Below are 24,991 nucleotides of genomic sequence, written 5' to 3' on the forward strand. Positions count from 1 at the left end.
GCATGTTCTCACTCATAGGTGGGAACTGAACAATGAGATCACTTGGACTCGGGAAGGGGAACATCACACACTGGGGCGTATCATGGGGGTGGGGGGGGAGGGATTGCATTGGGCAGTTATACCTGATATAAATGATGAACTGATGGGTGCTGACGAGTTGATGGGTGCAGCACACCAACATGGCACAAGTATACATATGTACAACCTGCACGTTATGCACATGTACCCTAGAACTTAAAGTATAATAAAAAAAAAAAGAAAAAAATCATTCTCCACTATTTTTGAAATGCAAAAATTCTTCCACCCCTGCCTGAACTCAGAGGATTTCCCTTCATAAGTTTATTAATGAGAGATTTGGATTTGTTCATTTTAACAGTGGTTCAGAATAAGAGGATTATCTCTTTAAATAAACTCAAGGGTTTAATAAAGAACAGTTTCACTGATAAGAGTAGAAGAAGTATAACCAGGAACGGAACAATTGAAGGCCTAAAATGGGTTAGCTGTGGGTTCTACCATAAAAACAATCTTGTTTTTAGGATTTATACTAGAGCCCTCAGATGTGGATCAATAAAGAAATTAACATGGTACTTTAAGTACAAATGTACATGTATTCTAGAAAGTAGTGGTCAGTTCTTACCTCACTGAAACTTGCTTTTGCTCTTTGTGGATGGATGTCACCAGTGGGTTGTGCTGGAACTTCACCTATCAAGGTATTAAGATGTATTTTCCCCACTTACTATTTGGCAATTGTCATCAGCTCCCTTACTTTTTAGGGCACAATTCTGAAGTGTACTTGATTCTGTGGTTGTGGTCAGCAGTCTGTGATAAGGGTTTTCTGAATCCACTCTTGTTAAAGTCATCTGACAATCTACCTGTATGCAGTCTTTTTTGTTTCTGGATTTCTTTGTCTTAGCCTTCTGTCTCCAGTGAGGAATTGGGGGACAGCCCACTACTCTAGCTGGCTTATTGGGGCTTGTTTCCTGGTCTTATCTGTATAAGATCTACTTCCTAGAGCTGAGTTTTCTCCCCAACCTCCTTTATATTACATTAAGCTACCCCTTGTAGTGAATATTGTGGTCTGTGATGGACTTTGACTATTACCACTACGGGGACTCCAGAAGCATTCCTTGCTTTCATCTTCCCTTAGGAAGCATTCCTTCCTTTCTCTCAGCTTAGTTTGGATGACCATTGATCACTGCCTACATGGGACTTAAGTTGTTGCCATTCAATAGATTTTTTTTTTTTGCCACAGTTTGAGGTAAAAAAGTCCATGTCTAAGCAGGATGAGCCAAATAATGGGTACTTATAAGAGAAAGGAGAAGCAGACTTGAGACACAGAGACACAGGGGAGGAGGCTATGTGAAGACAGACACAGAGATTGGAATGATGCTGCCACAAGCCAAGGGATGCCAGGAGCCACCAGAAGCTGGAAGGGGCAATGAAGAATCCTCCATGTCTTGTCTCATGATGTCCTCCCTCACCAACACACATTTCCTAAGCCTCAGGTGCCTTTTCTCAGTTCCCTGAAGAAGCTAGACTCTTTGAGTTAGCACATTCACACATGCTATTCTAGAGCCTATGGATATGATCACTTTGGACTTCTGAATACTGAGATAATAAATTTCTGTTGTTTTAAGCCACCAACTTAGTGGTATTTGTTATGACATCCTAAGGAAATTAACACAAAGGATAACACTTTTAAAAATAAATAGGAGATTTATCTAAGTCATAAAATGATAATTTAAACATAGACCCAATAATTTCTTCTTGGGCACTATGTTTATGCCAGGCTTGGAAGAAGTCATTAAAACCATTAATACATCATCTAGAAAAAAAAGGCATTTTTCTCCCAGAGTTTATATATCTTGTTGAAAGTCTTCAAGGGAGCAATCTTATTAACATATCAGAAATCCAATTGTGCTCATATATAGGTATAAGTTTCCCTTTGAAGATTTATCAACTGGCTAAAGTTCATCAATGAAAATCAAATTAATGGTTTTTGCTTAAAATAATACCACCTTTCCTGGGCAAATAGATGAAGTATTTGAAGTATTTCATTCTTTTCAGAAGAAACTCAGCTTATATAGTAACAAAAAGCAGCACTTAGCTTTGGCAATAAATAAGCTATTACAAACAGTGTTTATCAATTTTGCAAAATGGCACTATATTAAAATCACTCATTAAAATAACACACTGAGTATTGACTTACTTTTATAAGTGTATCTAACTGATTTACCATTAGTATGAATGGGCCTTAGTCAGGTGACAGTGCATTTTGTGTGTGTGATTCACAAATAGATCCTTCATTTTCATACAAATTTTATTAAATTATTCCACCAGTGGGAGATTGACTAGTTGGTGAGCATTTTACTCTCAAGATGTCCCTTGGGGGATTTAGGAGGAGCATTCATTCCCATGTTGATTGGGATAAATTGGTTTTTGTCACTCCTTCTCACCTCCTCTCTAGACTTCTAAATACTAAATGGCTTCCCCTTGTTCTTAGGATGTGATACACAGTTTTGATTTGCATGTCTCTAATGATGAGTGATGATGAGCTTTTTTTCACATGTTTGTTGGCTGCATAAATGTCTTCTCTTGAGAAGTGTCTATTCATATCCTTTGCTCACTTTTTGATGGGGTTGTTTGTTTTTTTCTTGTAAATTTAAGTTCCTTGTAGCTTCTGGATATTAGACCTTTGTCAGATGGGTAGATTGCAAAATTTTCTCCTATTTTGTAGGTTGCCTGTTCACTCTGATGCTAGTTTCTTTTGCTGTGCATGCAGAAACTGTTTAGTTTAATTGGATACCATTTGTCAATTTTGGCTTTTGTTGCAATTGCTTTTGGTGCTTTAGTCATGAAGTCTTTGCCCATGCCTATGCCCTGAATGGAATTGCCTAGGTTTTCTTCTAGAGTTTTTATGGTTTTGGGTTTTACATTTAAGTCTTTAATCCATCTTGAGTTAATTTTTGTATAAGGTATAAGGAAGGGGTCCAGTTTCAGTTTTCTGCATATGTCTAGTCAGTTTTCCCAGTAAGAAAAAGTGTCAGGAAGGTCTACTTTATCTTTTGTTACTTATACAAGAAACTGGTCTTAATTGGAGAAGGAATGTCCACATTTCTATCTTTTCCATAAATAAAGCCCAAGGCATTCCTACACAGTAAGGCATGCAGGAATTTCTTAGCTCTATTTATACTAATGCTTGAACAAATACCCTGATTAGGTAGGAAACAGGCTGTGCTGGAAACGAGCAGCTTGCTGTGGTGGAAAATGTGAAAAGTGAGGGCTCTTCTAACTGTCCCTAGAGTTCTGTCTTGCCTGCCCATCTTCCACACGCTCAAGCAAGCTTGCCCATACTACCATTATGGCAATTACTGTACTGTATTTGTCTGCCTGTCTTTCTTGCCACTAGCCTGTATACTCTTTGAGGACAGAATGATACTTTTAATAGGCCTTGGTGTCCTTAATATATTGCATGCTTCCTGGATCACTGTGGGCAACCAGTTGGAATTTGGGAATAAATAAGACTTATGAGTCTGATAGACTTGACTTGTGTTAGCATTCTGGCTCAGTCACAACTGGGATTTTGGGAAAGTTCCTTTATCTCTTGGGATAGTTATTGTTTTCATTTGTAAACTACAGATAACTGTTTAAGTATGTTACAAGGTTGCTTATTTATCTTAACCAGATATGGTAGATTGAATTATTGGTTTAATTTCTACATCCCTCCCTATTCCCACACCTTTTGCTACATGACTTTGCATTTTCTCACTAGATGCACTCTCCTCCTCTTTACCTGGACTCAGGCATGTGGCTTGCTTTCGTCTATGGGATGTTAGCTGATGTGACACAAGCAGGAGCTTGAATGGTGCTTTGCCATTGTGCTGACATCTTGTACCTATGCCACCTCTGCGAGAACTTCCCTTGGAAGGCATTGCTCCTTCAGTCTGAGCCCCATAATTAATACATCAATGCATACATGTGGAGTTGACTACAGCACAATATGCAGCAAGGAGCTAAGCCCAGTCAGACCCACAGCTAGGAGCAGAGTCATTTTAACAACTGCAGACTGAAGCAAAGCTGCCCCAACTGACTGGCAAATTTTGAAGTGAGAATTAAATCCTTCTAGTCATATGCCACTGAGATTTTGTAGTTTGCCATGCAGGAATAATTAATTAATGTAGCAAGGTCTCCCAGAAAATAGACAGACTGAAGCAAACACTTTTGTAACACTGTTTTAAATAAAAGGACATAATAAAGGAATGCAATCCCAGGGAAACAGGAGTAAGGGAAAAAAGGGCGATGAAGGAAGAAGCCAGTATAAGTGGGTGTTAACAAGCCTGCATCTACTTGGTGTACAGACAGTCTCATGGCACTGTCTCCTGAAAGGGCACGTGAATTGCTGCATCCCAGGGAAGTTTACGGAGATGGCAAGGAAAACAATTTATCTACTGTTTCCTAGTCTCCATGTTTGTTGCATGAGTATTAACTCCTTTTCACTTTGGAGTTGCTCATGTGTGTTGAGGAGGAAGTCTTGAACATTTTGTACTCCAGGCAGCAGGGACTCTGCATGATGAGAGGTGAGAGGTGTGCAGAGTGTGAGGGGTTAGGAGCTCTGGGTGGTGTTGAGGTACAGTGAGCCTAGGTGGCTGGGAGAAGCTCCTGCGGAGATGGTCATAGAGGCAGCAGCTGGAGCAAAAATAAAGAGCCAAGAGTCCCGGAGGCAGCTGTTGCTTAGAGGCTCAAAGGCAACAGAGAAGAGGTGGCTGATCATGCTTTAATTACTGGTAGCTGTTATTATTATTAATACACTTTAGGGGGAACCTATTGAAATATAGTTCAATTTTAAACACAGTTAATCAAGAAGCATATTTTTGTTTGTTTTGCTGTTTTCCAAAGTGAAAACTCTGATTTGGAATATTAGAAACCAAGTGAGCACTGGTTAATTTTCATCCCTCTTCTTTCATTTTTAGGTATTCCAATGCTTTGCCTTGTAACATCATTAATACCTTATCTTATTTTGTAAACACATATCTAGGTAAGGTCACTGAAGAAGGTTCTGGAAGCATTTAATAGGTGGAGTAAAATTCTGATATTGATATGGTACTATAATTGCAAAATGAAATAATTGATAAGGAAAGTAAGACTTTTGGGTGATCTTGGAAATCTAATCCTCTTTTTAAACCTTGTAATTCCAGTAGAGGTGAGATTTGGGATAATGGTCTAAGGTGAGGAATTTTATAGTGAGCTTCTCAAGAGCTCTAGTTTTAATGAATTTATAGCCAGATCTGTTAATGGAGCCATAATACCAACAGGGAATGTGATAACAAAATTAGGAAGAATCAAAAAATATTTGTGATAAAGAACAAATTGATAAGAAAGATTCCTAGATCGAAGGTTCGGGCTGCTGTGGTAAATCTAATTTCTTGTTTCTTTCTCACTGGCAGGGATTGAAATATAAGTGCTTGATAAGCAACACAGGTCTGAGCAGTATCGCAATGGGGAGGATTCACTAAAAACCAGAACTTACATAAGCCTACATTAAATGGGGAAAAATAAAGGAGTTTAATTGCCAGATGGATCTTTGACCTATATTGCTGGTCACACACCAGTTTCTTAAAAACTACACCCTGAACCAAGCTTGCAAATTGTTATTCAAAAAGCAAGGGGGGCACAAGAGTGTTACATTTTGTATACCAAATGGTAAAGATAATACTTATTTACTGACATTTATGGATAATATAATCCTTCGAGTGTTTAAATTAAATGTTAAAGTTAATACTCTTTACACAGTAAACTTCATCAGAATTTGGATGAGAGGACTCATAGCTAAAGCCAAGTATTGGGCACTAAATTAATGTCATTTTCTAGAATTAAAAAAAATGAATAACCTAGAAAAGGAAGCGGAACTTTTCCTAGGACACATGCTTCGGGGGCTTATATTGAATAGAAATTCCTTATTAGCAGCTACATAATGAAGAGGCATATAAAGGGAACTTTTGTTTTCCATGCTGAAAATGATAGATATTTACATTTACTTGAATCTTTTTTTTTGGCAGAGGTTTTAAAATGTCTTTTTCTTTTGTGTTTATTCTGACTCATCAGTAATTCCACTAATAATTTAAGTTCTGGTAAGGCATGGATTCCGAAGCCCTTAGAAGTCGACTTGTAAAGAGCTGGTGCTTAAAAGTAGCTGATTAAATGGCAGTACAAGGTAGAGAGGAGTGAATGATCCTGAGGTCAGCAACTCCCCTTGTGAAAATGTCATAGTGATGTGGAAAAAAACCTGGACATCCTCCCTTTTCTCCCTTCAAGTAAGCACTGGTTTGGGGGCGGGGGCTGTGTGTTGGGGATGCTGCTCTTGTGGGCTTCCAGGAGCTGAGGCTGAATGTGTGGGAGCCATTGTCCTGAGGCTGCAGGGTATGAAGCCATGGGACACAGGGGTCAAGGGTGGAACAGGAAGTAAAGGAACTGGTAAAGCCTCTAGCCTAGAGAGCTGGCAGAGAATGAAAACAGAACTGGAGAGAATTGGTGGGTGTGGATTAGACAACAGGCAAAGCTGATTGAACAGGTTTGGGAGGTGAGGGCTTGAAAGCAATTTTTCAGAGGCTGTATGACTGTGGCTGAACCTGCTTCAGACAGTCAGGCCCTCCTGTCAAGCAGGAGTTGACACTGCTTGACTGCATAGTACCATGTGCTTCCTCACTGCTTCTCCTTTCTCTGGATTATCCAGAAAGACTTGAAAGAGAAGGATGAAGGTGGTTAATCAGAAGACTCCTGGCTTACGAATCTGCAACGTAGCTCATCGACAGCTGATCAGGACACTTGCATTGGGAAAACTGTGCTTTCAGTATAGCAGAAACAAACACTTTGAAATAAAGGCAAAAAAAGAGATCATGCAAGTTTTCACATTCAAACTCTAAAGCTTGTAATTTTCATGAATTTTTTTTCCCAGCCCCTTTGTGCTCTTTTCAGTACTTCCTCTGAGAGAAGAAACTCCCTTCAGTTTGGTGACCCATGGTACTCTCTGGTTAAGAGATGTGTGCTGTGAGAGAAGCAAGGAGGGCGGAATGTCAATACAACTGTGACCATGACTGCGACCACGATAGCCACTGTGAACACTGCCAATTCCCATGCTACTATTAGGAACAGGGCCTTGTTGGAGGGAATCTACCTCTGCTTTTAGGAATGTATATGTTTAAGGGCATTTCATTGTAGAACAAAAATAGATTGGTGTGAAGCTGAGACATTAAATACCTTAATGATTTCTTACATCACTTGAAATTTATTTTCTTCCTTTTTGGGTCATTTTTGAGGCTTATGGACATGGGGTGCTACTCAAACACTCAAAAAGCTATATGGCTTGGGCACTGGTCATCAGAACAGATGCCAGCTGCACTGTTTCAGCAGAGCCCAGGAACACCCTGCTCTGCCTGGCATCACTTCTGCAGCTGCACAATAGGAGTGGGGATGTCAGGAGACCCTGGCGAGGCATCAAGGTGGCTAGCTCAATGAGGTCACATTGTGGGAGCTCAGAGATACAGCTATTTACCGGTCAATATAGAAGTATTTACATTTTGTAGCAAAAGGTTGGCCCCACTAGCTGAGTAGCAGTTCTGCCTTATGAAAATGGCTTGCTTGTCCTCAGCCTTTGTTACTCTAATGACACCCCTCAGCTCTTCAGAATTGCACATATCCAGACTGTTGATGTCCCCAATTCCACAAGAGGGGCTCTTTCTGTTGGCTTCTAAATAGTAAATTTCCTGTACATCTTTCCCACAAGTGTTTATACTAAGATGTCTACTCAAAATGTGGCTCAGAGAGCTCTAAATGTCTTACTTGACAGCTTTGGCTCAGTCATATTAACTCCCTGTATTCCATGGACACTTGAAAATCTAACATCCAAGTGTATTGAATTCTTCATTTGTTAGATATGAAAGACACTTTTATGTCTAGCTGGGCGTGGCAGCTCATGCCTGTAATCATAGCACTTTGGGAGGCTGAGGCGGGCAGATCACTTGAGGTCAACAGTTTGAGACCAGAATGGCCAACATGGTGAAACCCCATCTCTATTAAAAATATAAAAATTAAACGGGTGCAGTGGCGGGTGCCTGTAATCCCAGCTACTCGGGAGACTGAGGTAGGAGAATGACTTGAACTCAGGAAGCAGATGTTGCAGTGAGCTGAGAATGCACCACTGCACTGCAGCCTGGGCGACAAAGACTCTGTCTCAAAAAAAAAAAAAAAAAAAAGATAAAATAAATAATAAATAAATAAATATAAATAAATAAATTTTAAAAAGACACTTTTCAAATTCAAACTCTTCTAACAAAGTCTCATTCTCTACAGAATTGCTTATATGAGGAGCTGAGAGAGTGCTAACTGCCAACATGTGTTTTAGTTGAAACATATTTGCTAATGTAAACAACTTATGCCTGCCTGTGGCACCCAAGAAGGTCACATGAGGCTTGCATGACACTTGGAGAATGCTGCTCTCACAAAGATTAATACATGCAAATCTGTAACTCATATTTCTGTGCTCACATGTGTCTCACGCAATTAAAGAGAAAGGGGGCTCACTTACATCAGGCCAGCACTCTGAAAACTCCAGCATTTGATCCATAGAAAAGAAGGGGGAAAAAATCAATGAAAAATGAAGGAAAACTGAAGAAAAAATGAATTAAGTGAATTTTCCCCCTCCTTCTTTCAGTTTGGATTTATTTGCTGTGGCTTTTAGTTTTTCAAATGCAAGCTGTATTTCTCAAGTAGCTTTTTTAATTTCAGAGAATAAAATGACTTAGAAGCTGTTTTCAGTGTTTAGGTAGAGGACAGCTCTTTGACAAAATGTTGTAAGGCAGTGGTTCTCAAGCTTGAACAAGCGCCAGAATCACCCGGCAGCTTCATAAAATAAAGCTTGCTAGGCCCCACCCCCAGAGATTTTGATTCAGTAGATCTGAGATGGGGCCTGAAGATCTGCATCTCTACCAAGTTCCCATAATGCTGGTGCTACTGGTCTCCAGGTTTACACTTTGAGAACCACTGTAAGGCAGGGGTTATTAACCTCTGATGCACAGGAGAATCACCCAGGGAGCTTTTAAGCACTCTTCAAGCTGGGGTTCTATCCTTAAAGTTTCTGATTTAATTAGCCTGTAGAGGGTTCTAGGGAACTGGTAATGCTTAAAAACTCTCCAGGTGATTCTAATGTTCAGCTGGGGTTAAGAAACATGGCCTAAAGATTAACTAGTATGGCATTTGTTATTGGTTGATATTTGACTGAATGTTAAATGATTTTGAATCTAGGAATAACTTCAGAATTTGATGGATGCCAAACCTATTTAAAAAATAAGTGTTAACACATTAATATCAGAATTAACAACTACTTTTAAATAATGACAAACTTAAATGTCCCCTTATTCAGGAATGGGGGAGGAGAGAAAGGTTGATGCAGGGGAGTCTTACCTCACTTTCTTTACAGCATCCCCTTCTACCCAATCCTTGTCTTCAGTTTCTGAACCTTCTTCCTTTTGCCCAACCTTTTGTTCAAAGGTCAGTTGGCTGATTGCTGGAGCTGTTCTCCAGAAAAATAGGTGGGTTAAACAGAAAAAGCTCTGAGAATGGCCACAAGGGTTTGAGGGCACCTCCCGGAGGTGGAGAGATTTATTTTATAGAGTGCTGGCCTGGGAGTCAAATAATCAGCTTTCAGGTTCTTATTACTTTCTCAGTAATAAGAATAGCTCGTAATCTTTTATTTCTCAGTAATAAGATAGCTCTGCAATCTTGGGAAAATCACTGAATCATGCCAAACTTCACTTTTCTTTAACTATGACATGGGGACAACATCTACCTCCCGTAAGTTTGTTTCAAGGATTAACTAAGATGTTAGGGATGAGACTTTGATTATCTTGTTCACCACTGACACCAGAGCTCGTGGGACAACACCAACACGAAGAAGGCATTTGGATATTGGTCAAAATAAAACCAAAATAAAACCAAAGCACCAAATAAAGATGGCCATTACCCTGAGCGAATGTGCTTTCTAGCCTCAAGCTCTGTCTGCACTTCCCACGCACTTTGGCCTATATCCTTCCTTGGACTCTCTGCAGCTCCGCAGACATAGAGTGTTTACAACCAGACAAGGAAAGCAAAAGTTGATACGACTCCATTCTTCTTTGTAGGAGTAAACATCTGATCGTTATCACATTTCATTTCTAAAATATTCTTTGAATAAAGAATGAAAAATGCAGTCTTGCTGATGATATTCTTCTCAGTATTGCTTTTTTAGAACTTCAGAAGGAATTACGTCAGTTGAGAAAGAACTGTTAGCTGAAGTCAGGCATTGAAGTTCGGGGTTCTATTTATTCCTAACAGTACTGTGGTGCCTCATGCTTTATAAATAACCTTTATTGACTTAACTTTGGCACGCCTCAGGTCACTGATTAAAATTATGACAAAATAATATCTTTCTCTCTTCTAGGAATATATTTCTCTGTTTGGTTATACACTTATACTGATACAGTAGAATCAGTCCAACTAAATAAATTAGGATGGGGTAGGGATATGTCATTTGTCAAATTACATGATTGCAAAAATGGAAGTCTGCCAGATTTGGCTGGAACAGCAATAGCTTTCCTATGCTTGGCAAAGGATCTGAATATTTCGGTTGAACCAATTTTACCATGGCACATGAAGTTCCTTGGTTAGGAAATGCTTGTATTATATCAGAGCCAAGAGGATGGACACATACACTGAAGTGAGACATAGGGAAAATCTTAGTTATCATCTTACTGATAAACTCAGTTATATGAGTTATGTTTATGTATTGATTCCTTTGTGCAAAAGTGACATGTCAATCTAACCCTTGTTTTTGCTGAATAGTCAATAATTAAACCATAGCTACTTAGCTTTTTCACAGAGTATTTATTTTTGAATAAATAGTACATTTTTATTGTTATATAGATATTGCTATAACATGGTATTTTGATATAAACATGCTCTAAAAACATAACTTTGAAGGAAAATCCAAGATTTACGAAATTATTAGAGAGTTCTAGATCTCCCAAATCAGGTAATCTCAAAGAAAGCGCCTTTCTTTTATCCTCACCCCCTGGTCTGGATTTCACAGGCAACAGCTTTTTTGCAGTTGTAAAGTTAGTCTTCAAATATAAACCAAGATCCTGGGCTTCATTACTGTTGCTGGCCAGAAAACTAGAGTCAGTGTTATCTCTAAGTTTGTGAAATTCAGAAAAAACAGCTCTGTGGTGGCAGGGCTAGAATTTTACAGCCTGGGTAAGGAATGCCATTGAAGTTGTCAGACTCATAAACTTAAAATGTTTAGATCTTTTGGAGGGAGGGAGCGTGGTGTGATGGTGGAAGCAAAGAACTCCAAGTCTTCAGGACAATGTTTTCTTCCCAAGACTCATACATTCTCATACATTTTTACAACTACAGACCAGTGTCTTCCTGCCTCAGTTTCTCCACCTACACAACAGAATAATTGTGAGAATTAACATAGCTTTGCTTGAGATCACAGTTTAGAGGCCACTTTCTTTTGGGAAACCTTTTTGGAACCTATGATTTTTTGTTTGTTTGGTGACTGATTTTTTGAAAACCCACCCTCCCTTTTCCTCTTCCCCCTCCCACTTTCCCACCTTCCCCTAAAATCCTATGCCTGCTTACCACTTGGCTTTATGTTTGCCTATTTACTTCTCTTTCTGCTATACCTCCCCTGTCTCCATTCCCCCAGATTATAAATTCTGGTCTAAAACTGGATTTCCACTGTTATAACTGCAGTGTCTAGCCCTGGGTCTAGACATAGAACACTCAATAAATGCTTACCGTTAGAATAAGGGAATAAAAGAACAGATATTCTTCTTAGTGCTCAAGGACAAGTCTGTATAACTGTTGCAAGATTAATTTTTTTCACTTGTGTATTTATGAGTGGGTGGCAAGTGATATGGCCTTATTTGCATGGCTCAAGAAGAAAAGAGGTCATGTTGGTGAATGATTCTTAACAGCCAAAATGATTCATGGAGGTATGTATGCTTGGCACACATTTGCTGCTGGAGTGATGGGCAGGGCACAGCTGCCATGGGAACTGTTGGATGGATAGCCTATACCCACAAAAGGAAGGGAAGCTCTTTTCTGCTCAACATTCAGACAGGGACATACCATATGACTATAAAGTGATCAGACAACCCAGACCACTTTCAGTCAATTGAGCTAGCCAGTCAGCAGTGCTAACATCTACTGAGCACTTCTTATAGCCAAATACTTTTCTAAGCACTTATATGATTAAGTTAATTAATTATCAGACTAGAGATGATTGCGATTCCCATTTTAGAGATTTTTAAGCCACAAAGAAGTGAGGTCAATTGCCTGGGGTCACATAATCAGAAAATGGAGGAAGCAGTCTTCAAACCCAGGCAGTCAGGCTTTGGCACCTGTAAATGTGCAACCACTATACATCTGCCTTTTCAGATTGTAGGGCCAGTTGTTACATCAGTCAGTCAACCAGGCAATCAATCAATACTTTAGACTACAACTTGGTGCTGCAGGAGTCATCAAAGCTGTAGATGTCAAGGCCCTGCCCTGAGAGCCCTGCAGTCATGTAAGGCAGTCACAGTCTTAGAAAACATTTTAAGACAGGGCATAATTATGCATTTATTTGCATAGTGCAGTGGGTGCCATCATGCCCAGATTCTGAGAATCATTCCTGCCCTTCCAGGGGTGAGTTCTGAGAAAAATGGCATTTTCTGACTTGCATGTGTGGCTCAGCTGAAATTATCAGTATTGCTGACCACCTTAGGCATCCCTTCTGTTTCTTTGAGGAAAAAGGATTCAGGCAGGGCCAGCTGGATTACTCCTGAGGTAGAGGAGGATTTTTGTATAACTAAGAAAAGGATCAAAATGATAACGATATAATAATAATGACAGTGAAAGTTAATGTTTATTGGACACATGTGCACTTATGTTCTAATACATACCTACTCATTTGCTGTCTGTATAATTATTCATTTCCTTCTCACAATAACGATACTACTATATTTCTTTTTGTATTTTACAAATGACAAAATGAAGACAGAGAAAGATAAAGCCACTTTGCTAGTAAAAGGCAAAGTCTAGGCTTTTTCTTTTTCTTAACAATTGTAAGGTTCTTACTCTATGCCAGAGACTGTTTCGAACACCTTCTATATATTAACACATAAGATTCTCATAGCACGCCCATTTCACAGATTGGGAAACTGAGGTGGAGTAAGGTTAAGTAAGTTGTCAAGAGAAAACACTAACAGTGGTAACAAGCAGCCTATTTGATGTTAAAGCCTGATGTTGTATTCATTTGGCTCTATGGCCTCTGCTTGACTTTCTCTCAATGCTTACCCAAGACTGCCAGGGATTTGTTATCTAAAAAATGACATCACTAACATTAATACCTATCTAATAGGATTGTTTTGAGGATTACCTGTGACAGTTTATGTGAAGCACTTTGCACAGGGCTCAACACATTGTAAAGATTTAATACATGTTAATGTAGAATGCTCCAAGTGTTCACAAATTTTTACTTCTTTTGGAATTAGAATTAAGTTCAAACTATTTTGCACTTATTAGCTGGGTAGCTTGGGCAATGTACTTAACTTTTCTGTTACTCAATGTGAAATGGAGGAGATAATAGTATCTTCCTCAGTGGATTGCTGTGAAGATGAAATGAGACAACGCATTTAAAGAGCTGAGCTCTGTGGGTCGATTAATGTTTGCATCTATTATTAGGAGGAGCAAGGGAATGGAGTCGGGAGGGACAGAGAGTGTTTATTATGAACTTCATGGTGTCATTAAATATGGGTGGCTCAGTGGGCATATCCAGGGGTGGGGGCAAGAGAACAGTTTGCTAGGATGACTTGACCTCCTGCAGGCATCTCGCGCAGTTCTGGAAAGTCCAGCGTAGAGCCAGGCAGCCTGGCATTCTACGCGACACTCTGTGTGGCCTGGGCAAATTATTTAATTGCTCTAAGCCTCTGGTTCCTCATCTGTGCAATGGGGATAATGTCACCGCCCTCTGGGGTTGTCATGAGGATTAACTGAGATATCGTATGTAATTCACTTGGCACGGTGCCTGGCAAATGATCGACTCCCAGTCAAAGGTAACTATCAGTGTTACTAAAAGTTGTCATGGAGGGCGCAAAACACAGCCTTATGACTTGCACAATCGTGTAGCCATTTCTGACTAATAGAAGAACTACTCCCATGTTCCTAAGGATTTTTTACTGTGAGGTTATGCCGTTTGCTATTCCTGTTACGATCTTGGCCTTGTGGTCACAGTGTCAGCGGAATTTGAGAACGGGGGGCATACTTGGTAGAGTAGAACAAGAGTTTTGAGATAGTTAAATTTAAAAGTTTCCTTTAATAAATGAGAGTAATGAGGTCAAAAGGATTTAAAGGACTTGCTGAAGCTCAGAGAGCTGAGCTGTAGTCAGTAGGACCAGAACCCATGTCTCTTGATTCCCATACTTAAAAATTTCCATGGGGTAAGAAGTAGATTTCCTAAGTCATTTTAATTGTATATTGCTGTGGTGAGTGGTGCTGTAAATGCAGCCCTAATCACTTAAAAGGGTTAATATGCTGACTGAGGCATTGAGGAAAATCTGATTTAAGGAGTTTTTATTGATGAAGGATTCATAATCCCTGGAATGACACTTCTATGCGTATGCATGCTCCTTTAAAAATTTGGTGAGAACAGGAGTAAATACCTCACTCAAGGTACATAAGAGACATGAAATATATCGCTTGAAATTACTTAACAAAATGTTTCTACATGGGAAGCTTGCATCTTGCTTCCTATTACTTTTAATTCATAGAAGGCTTTATTGATTAGGTAAATAATTCTTCCTATTTTAAAATCGTAATTTTAAAAAGGAGAATTGAGAGGATGATGTATTAGTTATCTGGATTAAAGAGGTATCATCTACTAGACAATTGCTAAGTTTAGAATTTGTTTCTTGTTTGAAATAAGTCTCAGTTTTTACATCAATATTACAATCATATGCCTCTTAATGTTTTGATCAATGACAGACCACATGTATGATGATGGACCCATAAGATTATAATGGAACTGAAAAACTCCTATGGCCTAGTGATGTTGTAATGCCATAGCAGAAGCCTTTACTCATTTCGTTTGTGGTGATACTGGTGTAAACAAGCCTGCTGCACGGTCAGTCATATAAAAGTATGACACACACAATTATGTACGGTTCATAATACTTGATCATGATAATAAATGACTATGTTACTGGTTTATATATTTACTATACTATACTTTTTATCATTACTTTTGAGTTTACTCCTTCTACTTACAAAAAAAAAGTTAATTGTAAAACAGCCTTAGGCAGGTCTTTCAGGAAGTATTCCAGAAGAAGGCATTGTTATCCTAGGAGATGACGACTCCATGCATGTTATTGCACCTGAAAAACTTCCAGTGGCACAAGATGTGGAGATGGAAGACAGTGATATTGATGATCTTGACCCTGGGCAGGCCTACACTAATATGTGTGTTTGTGTCTAAGTTTTTTTTTTTTTTTTTTTTTGAGACGGAGTCTCGCTCTGTCGCCCAGGCTGGAGTGTAGTGGCCGGATCTCAGCTCACTGCAAGCTCCGCCTCCCGGGTTTACGCCATTTTCCTGCCTCAGCCTCCTGAGTGGCTGGGACTACAGGTGCCGCCACCTCGCCCAGCTAGTTTTTTGTATTTTTTAGTAGAGACGGGGTTTCACCATGTTAGCCAGGATGGTCTCGATCTCCTGACCTCGTGATCCGCCCGTCTCGGCCTCCCAAAGTGCTGGGATTACAGGCTTGAGCCACCGCGCCTGGCCTGTGTCTCAGTTTTTAATAAAAATGCTTAAAAAGTAAAACGTCCAAAATTTTAGCAATAGTAAAAGGTATATAGAATAAGGCTATAAAATCATCTTGTACAGCTGTACACATGTTTGTGTTTTAAGCTATGTTATTACAAGAGTCAAAAAGTCAAAAAATTAAAAAGTTTATCAAATAAAAGAGTTACAGTAAGATAAGGATAATATATTATGGAAGCAAGAAATTTAAAAAATAGATTTAGTGCAACCTAAGTGTACAATGTTTATAAAGTCTACCTTACAGAAATGTCCTAGGCCTTACCATTCCCCCACCACTCACTCACTGACTCACCCAGAGCAACTTCTAGTCCCACAGAATCCATTCTTGGTAGGTGCCCACTACAGTTGTATCGTTTTTATCTGTATTTTTAGTGTATCTTTTCTACGTTTAGGTACATTTAGCTGCACAGATACTACTACTGTGTTACAATTTTGCCTACAGTATTCAGGAAAGTAACATGCTGTACAGATTTGTAGCCTAGGAACAATAGGCTATACCATATAGACTAGGTGTGTAGTAAGCACTCTACAATGTTCTCACAATGACAAAATTGACTAACGATGTATTTCTCAGAATGTTTCCCCATAGTTAAACAACAGATGACAGTATTAAGAGGCCACAAAAAAATACTGTATATTACACAGTAAAATAACTAGTAATGTAGGGGAAGATAAGAAAAAGTTGTATTTTAAAGCCTAACTCAAAATTGCAGCCATGACCACCAATGTCTTTTTAGAGTAACCCTCCATAGTTTAAATATCATAATGATGATGACAACTGATAGCTTAGAAGCTACACAACAAAGATGCAGAGTTACCAAGAGCCTCAGTCCTTGAATGGCTGGAGCAAAACTGCCCGTTGCCCAGAACCCTTACTGTGACCTGTAACACAAGAGAGAAGTAATCTGTTTTCCAAGTCATCAAGTCTAGACTGGCTTTGCTGCAGCACCTTAGCGTACCTTCACTAAGAGCATCCTATGTATGATTTATATCCTCAAAGTTGCTTTGTGGTCCAAGATGGCTGCTTGAGCCATCTTGGGCTCACTTGAGCTGTGAGCTCTGAGCTGTCCAAGATGGCTGACTTGAGCTGTGTATGACAGCACCAGTCATCAGACCCATGCTGCAGGTCAGGAGGAAGGAGGAAGAAGGAATCTGAGCTCTCTCATCTGAGTCTTGTCCTTCAAACAGGCTTGCTGGAAATCATCCACTTAACCTCTTATTGGGTAGAAATTTGTTATTTGGTCACATCTAGCCAAAAGAAGACTGAGAAATGCAATCTTTTAGTTTGGGGGGTAACATGCCCAGTTAAAAGTCAGAGTTCTGCTTCAAAGAAGAACATCAAGGGAAAGCAGTTTCCAGTCTGCTGCACATGGTTTTTTGGTTTTCCAGTGAAAAGGCAAAAGATAGAGGTTCTAATAACTTCCAGTAATAGTCTTAATTATTTTACTCCAAAAACTATAAATGAGAAGTAGAATTATCCTTCTTATTAGAAACTATGCTCTTCATGGTGATGCCATGCATGTGTGTGTGTGTGTGTGTGTGTGTGTGTGTGTATGTGTGTGTGTGTGTAAGATAGTATATGTATTTGGAGGAAGGGAGATGGTGGGGTTTGGCACTGGTGATAAAGCTGACAAGGCTTGTGCTCTAGGATGGTACTTTCTGCCCTAAGGGGAAAATACAGTTCCTCTAGGATTCAGAGAATGTCATCTTTCCCCCAGAGCTGGAGATGTTACAGATGTTGCAGCTTACCCTTGGGACATGGCCTGACAAGGGTTCTTACCCAATTGATGAAATATGTTTCTGGATGACTGTTTGTAATGTCACATCACAGAGGAGTTTCTCGAGGAGATTCTCTCTTCTTCTGCAGTTTATATTGTTAAACCCTCAAATAAATTCAGTTGAGGGATTTTCTAACCAGTTTCCAGACCCATATTTAACGTTGCCTTATGCAAGATGTTTGGCAGCACCCTTTCGATGTAACATAACTACTGGATGGTATGTGTACATGCTCTGGGCAGTGGTGAGAACTTCATATTTCCTGTTGCATGAAATGCTCTTTCTGCTATCTTTGCTGAGAGTAGTATTCATCCAAATGAACTACATGCAAACATTCAACCTAACTTTGATTAGTACTGGGTACGATTTATTTTAACCTCGGGTTTAGTGTCCCTTTCTTTTATTAATGTAGTGACTGCTTAGGATAGGTAACTATCCTAACTAGGAGAGAGAACTGAGACATGTGCCCATAATAATCACTTTCAAACTATCATTAAAACAGACAATAACTCTTTCATCATGTTTCATATCTACAGGATTAAACTGATACAATATTATTACTATGCCAAAAAGTACACAGTTATTCTAATAGAGGGCAGAGATCATATGTTTCTCATGAACCTATATTTCCCTATTGAATGATAATGTTTCTTTTAGTAACAAATGAGTTCTTACACTTAATATTAGGGCAAGTGCTTGCTACAAAATATCAGTCATATATTCATGAGGGGAATCATTTTGGAACAGTCTTTTAAGCAGTTTCTGAGCTTGTGGCTGGCCCTCTTTGGAGTGGCCAGTGACTTAGTCCCTCAAAAATGAGGATGCAATTCAGGTAGAACAGGAGCCCTGAAATTATAGCAAAGTGTTAGCAAGTATTAATAGTTGGAGTTGAGTTGAGGGGACAAGAGGAAGGCTTGTCACAAATGACTTTTTAGAGTTGGGCCTGTGGCAGAAACAGCCAGTTGTCCCCTGGTATCTCCTCTCTCCGTTTCTAAGGAAGCAGAATTTTTAGCTGGGCCTCTTGTGCAGCTAGGTGTGTATGTATGATGGAATTCTAGCCAATGAGATGTTAACAAGGTTTCTGTGTGCAACTTCTAGATTGTGTTCTCAGAGGGAGAGGGTGCCTTTCCTTTCTCTTCTTCTCTTGCTGACTGGAATGTGTTAGGAGAACTGGAGCTGAGACCACCCTGATTGAGCAACAAGCTAGAAGGAGTCCAGGATCCTGGCACCACAGAACTCTATACTTGCGTGACTGCTGGGACTGCAGTTGAGAGAGAAATCTACTTCTGTTTTGTTCAAGACACCGCTATTTTGGATTTGTCTATTACAAAAGCCAAACTAATATACCACAAATACCGGGGGCAGAGTCCTTCCATTGGGTCAGTCTCCAAGCCTTTTGGTCCAGCACCACATGTGATTAACTTCTGGGATAATGGGACTCACTTTATCATCATCACCACCCGACACTTCCAGCTGGGGAGGCATCCCTTCTTGTTCAGTTGTAGGTCCAAACTGAATCCTAGCCTCCACTCGTATTTTTCTACTGCTAACCAGGTAAAAACTTTCCCGGGTATTTGGAGGCTGTTATTGACTGACAAAAGTCATATTAAAAGCCAGTGTCCATTGTGGTGGTATTAGGAGGTGGTGCCTTCACGGGGTGATTAGGTCATGAGGAATCCACAATCATGGATGGCATTCGTGTCCTTATAAAAGAGGTTGAAGAAAGTTGCCTTGTTTTTTCTGCCATCTGAAGACACAAAAGGCACCATCTATGAGGGATGGGCCCTCACCAGACCTGGGATCTGCTGGCACCTTGATCTTGGACTTCCCAGTCTCTTGAACTGCAAGAAATACATTTCTGTTGTTTATAAATTACTAAGTTAAAGTATTTTGCTTTCGTAGCCCAAATAGATTAAAACAGAGGGAATGAGTAGATATACAAGATAAATATTTTAAGTATTGAGTAGGTTTCACAAGACCGATTTTTCCTGTCCACAACCCCTTGAGCCTCCTTTAGACTTCTGTAGAAAGTATTGACCTCTAAAATCTCGAAATCTTCAAAGAAGATGCTCTGCTTCCACTGTCATTTTTTAAAGTTTATTCTTTCTCAACCTGAGATCTTGCATAGCAAAGAACCTATTCCAGATATTTAGTGGGGTATTGGAAGCATTAGAAATCGAACTTATTTGCATCATATTTACGTGATTCCATCACATTTATCTGATTTATCTAACTGGAAGCCCTTTTTTTTTGTATTTAGATTTTAATGTCTCTGCTTTGTTTCTTCATACAGTGAAGTGTCAGAGGCAATGTATTGGTAGAAGAGCTCTGTCAAGAATCAGGAAACTGGAGAACTCGTCCTGGGTGTGCTGTTTACCAGCATGGCTCTCTGACCCTCAATTTTCCCAGTCAAGTTGGGATTTTAATATTTTCCCTCAGTGCCTCAATTTACTATTTTGTGATCAACCCTTAGGTGCATGGAGATAATGAGAAAAAAAGTGCCTTGAACATCATTAAGTCTTATATCACCGTAGGCTAGAAGGAGTCTCCATGAATTTGCGCTGGCAGTCTTCTGGTGAAGGTGGATTGTTAATTTTTAGTCAGAAATGTGAACTTGCATTCATGCTAACAGATGCTCTCAGCAAGTTTCTCAATAATTTATATACTTGTACCCTTTTCTCTAGACAATCACCTCCTATCTTCCCCCACCTCCTGCCATCTGCAATAGCTATCTAGATATCTAGATAATTTCTTTTAAGTTACCTCTTAGTTTTGACTATAGAAGATGATTTTACAGATTCAGGTCTTAGGACATATAAGTGTTTACCCAATGGCACATAAAAAATGTTTTGGTCATTTCTGGATTTAAGTATAGTTACTCTCTTTTGAAGGTAAACACAAGTTCCCCTTGGATAAAGGAGTTAGTGTTGGTTACTCCTTCCTTTCTACTTCCTCACTTTCTATTTTCCTTTTTTCACAGCACTTGCTACACAGTATTGTCATAATGGGGTCACAGTGAAGAGCAGCAGGTACTGAGTCTCGCCAACTGTTGCACCCCGGGCCTTGGCACCATGCCAGGCATATAGCAGTTTCTCATTCCATACATGTTGAATGAATGAATGAGCAAATGTGAAGGTTAAATTTTCTATCTGGGACAGGCAGTGTGGCAGTAATACAGTACAGATTAGTGTTCAGATTGGTTGGTGATTGAATGACACTGAGTGAGTCTTGCCCATGTCACTGAAACTGAGACCTCAGAAGTTTAGCTTGATAGGATAGACATGGGTTAGAGGAAATGTTACTGATGTTGGAGCAGGAAATACAGCAGGGAAAACAGAAGTAAGTGTCTGTGGAAAGGAGCTGGGGAGCTTGAAACAGGTCTGGTGCTGTGTCAAGCTTACTGCTGCAGCTCTGGGAAATATCTTGTTCAGAACCATACACTTCAGGCTCTGTAAATAAATCACTGAGAATTATTTATTCCTGCTGTGTCTTTACTCCTTTTTTTTTTTTTTTTGCCATCATATAGGAAGAGTGGATTCCTTTAGAATATGACATTTGTATCTTTCTCTTCTCAGACATTTGAACAAGTAATCATCTATCTCAGAAGCATTACTGGTTTTTTTTTAGCCAGACAAAACTGAAAATATCTTATCTATTACAAATTGCTTTCAGGATAATAATGTTCTGTAACTTTATTTGATGACTCTTCACAGTAAGTAGACAAAGAATTTTTACATGCCAGGTCATTAAACTCCTCCCCCCGCCCCCCAGTAAGGATCTCTGTAGGTACATAAAAGTAAACAATTAAGGGAAACTTTCCTTAAGAATAACGTCTAATAGAATTAGAGAGAACCTACTTTTTGCTGCTTTAATTCCATGCTTCCCTCCCCCAACTTCAACAATGCCACCAGGTTGAGAAACAGAAGGAGAAAAAGATTAATCATTAGTAAAAACACACACTTCTTCCCCTCCGCCTGGCCTCCTGAAATTTGACTGAGTCAAAAATCTGTAACATTTAATCAGAGGAGTTGATTTTTTCCCATTCATGTACAATCCCCCCCTTCCTCTCTCTGTTGCCTTTTGAAGGGGGAAGGTGATTTTTTTTGGCTTCACTCACGTCTAGTCAACCTTTAGCCTCTCCCTTCTCCCTTTTCAATCTCTAGGGTGTGTTTTGGAGAAGACCTTCCCCCACCCCCCCTTTCTGGCATTCATTATTTTCTTTACTTTTAGATACTAATGGTTTCAAAACCAATCTCAGCACATGACTCAGTTATTTTAGAAAGGACTGTACTATGTCTTTTTAGATCCTTTTCAGGCCTCACAAGCAAACTTCCAAATGTAGGCTAAGGACGTGTTCCTTTCTTTATACGTTTTCCTGTACCAATTTTTCAGTAGCTGGTTAGCTGGCCAAAAACGTTTATTTTAATAAGGGCCTCAAAGTGGCTTTCTCCCCATCCCTTACTCCCTCCTTTCCTTTGTTCATTCCTTTCCCTTTTCCTTCCTTCCCTTTCTCTCTTTCTTCGTTCTCTGGTTTTACTCTCTTCTCCTCTTAGATTCTCAGAACTTGGATTAGGTACTAAGAATAAAAAAAAAAAAAAAAAAAAAAAAAAAGATGATAAGATAAAATCCCAGCCCTCAGGGAACTCACAATTATCAGTTAACTGCAAATTCCCTTGCAATGGAACAAGTGTCCTAAAAGAGGGGTGGAATGGTGCCCAGGAAGGAAGACCAGAGAAAGCCCTACTGCCAGAGGTGGAAATGGGAGGGGCCCTAAAGGAGGAAGGAGCATGCAGATTTCACAGGGGTGGAATGAGACAGACAGGCACATAGAGGAAGCAGCAGATTCAGAGATAAAAAGAAATGAGAAGTTTAGGACAATGCAGACTGGAATAACTATGGAGATGAGTCAGAGATGAGAACAGAAAGGTCTTGAAAAGTCTGCTTAGGGTTCAGACTTTCGACTGTAGGCACTGGAGCCGTTGGTGATTTTGTGGAATAGAGGGATCTACCTGGATGGAGTTAGAACAGAGGGGAGCAGCGAAGAGAAGAAACATAGGGGGACAAAATAAAAATATTGTGATAGTCTAGGTAAGCAATTATAAAGGACTGAACTAAGGCAATGGGCAAAGGCTGAAACTGAGGAGACGAACCTGGGGCCTATTTGGAGGTGCACTGGACAGGACATAATGGATGATTAGGTATGGGGTCGAGGGAGGGCGACGAGTCTCCAAGTCTAGCCAGCTTTCTGTTTCCTGACCTGGTGCTGTTCATTGAGATAGGTAACACTGAAGTGGGAGAGGTTTTGAGGGAGGAAAGATGATGAATTCTTGGCACTAATTCAGACTGTATCATTAAGCTAATGAACCGTCTTGCCAGTAGAAGCTGCTGCTAGAAAGAAGAACCAGGAAAGGCAGTAACATCAACAGCTTTTCTGATACATTGGTAGGGAGAAACTTCAGAACTCTAATGGAAAATACATGGATTAGAAATCAAAGAAGTGATTTTTTTTGAAAAAAAAAATCGCAAAATACATATATAGCCAGTACTTTGCATGAAGGTGAAAATATTGATTAGGCATTAGGGTTAAAATAACATTAAGGATGAATTTTATTAGTATATTTCTAAAACGTTTCTGGGAGACTAGGGAACTCTATGCCTTACCTCCTATAAATTAAACTGCACATTGTATGCCTCATTTTTGTCTTGTAGTTTCTATTGCTGGAAAGCAGCTCAGCCATGTTATCTTTAAACTTTGTTTCTATGATAAAGAGAGCTCTTCATTTACAAAATATTTTGTGATCATTAAACTGCAGAAAAATGACTAGCATTGTTAAATGGTCAATAGCTGACGACCTATAAAATATCTTTAAAAAGCCTCAAAGCATTTGTGCACTGCACCTCTAGGGCTGCATGCTGCCTAGAGAAATTATCTAACTAATTTGGCATCTCTCCAGAAGACTGGTTACCAAACTGCATTGGGTTCATGCTGAACTAGTAGTTATTTCACAAGGATTTTCACTAGTGCTTATCTGCATGTGTGGAATTCCTGTTCAGAGGTTGCTTTTCTGAGCTGGTTAGTTGAGCCAGACTACAAATTGACTCTGTTTGGTGTGAACAGAAACCTATTTACAATGCAGATCTCTCAAGCCAATTTTCTGGTTAAATTTCATCCACTAAATTTTTTCTATTCTTATATTTAAAAAAGTGTCTATAGGGTATTTCCCTTTTTACACTTCAAATTGTAAAGTGGTGATGTGCCTTGAAATCTTGGGAAAGTTTAAATTTTCTTCTAGAAATTAATCATAAGATCACTTATTATCTTTAATTTTAAAGTTGTTATTAATTATTTATTTTAGAGATGGGATCTTGCTATATTGCCCAGGCTGAACTCAAACTCCTGGACTCAAGCATGCTTCCTTACCACTGTTTTTAATTAATTCATAAATATAAAAAGAAGTACTAAAAATTTATTTATATGCCTAAGACAAACGGATTTATCAGAATTATGATTTTAAGTATTGGTAAATTAGGTCAGATTTTTTTTTTTTTTTTTCTTGAGATGGAATCTCGCTCTGTTGACCAGGCTGGAGTGCAGTGGCACGATCTCGGCTCACTGCAACCTCCGCCTCCTGGGTTCACGCCATTCTCCTGCCTCAGCCTCCCGAGTAGCTGGGACTACAGGTGCCCACCACCTTGCCCAGATAATTTTTTTTTTTTTTTTCAGTAGAGACAGGGTTTCACAGTGTTAGCCAGGAGGATCTCTATCTCCTGACCTCGTGATCCGCCCGCCTCGGCCTCCCAAAGTGCTCGGAATACAGGCGCGAGCCACCGCGCTGGCCAGGTCAGATTTCTAAAATTTGTGTTCATGGAGTTTCGTTGTTGTTGTTAAGGGACCTACTTTTATGCTGGTCATTAATATGGATTAAATATTACTTCCTCATAGAAACTCTAATGATTTTTCTTTTGGTCAAACATAGACCCAGGTTTGTTTCTTAGACTATGCTATTAATTTTGTGTCATCACAGAAAGTAGCCCAGTCTTATTTTGAGATTGGTTTATTTTCCCTGGACATTTGGGATGAATAGCTCAGCATAACAGATTATTCTATATACTTTAGTTTCAAGCATTTAAAGTGGAATCCAAGTTTTAGCATCAGGAACCAATTAAATGATAGTTAAATCTGACTGAAAAATTAATGGTCCAGAACAGAAACTGTGTAGCTTTTTTTTTTTTTTTTTAATTTTTTTTTGGGCAAAGTTTTTTTTTAAAAAAAAAGGGTAATTTTTTAAAAAAAAAAAAAAAAAAAAGATGATAAGATAAAAT

This window comes from Colobus angolensis, unplaced genomic scaffold, assembly GCF_000951035.1.
Source record: "Colobus angolensis palliatus isolate OR3802 unplaced genomic scaffold, Cang.pa_1.0 Scaffold244, whole genome shotgun sequence".
Lineage (NCBI taxonomy): Eukaryota > Metazoa > Chordata > Mammalia > Primates > Cercopithecidae > Colobus > Colobus angolensis.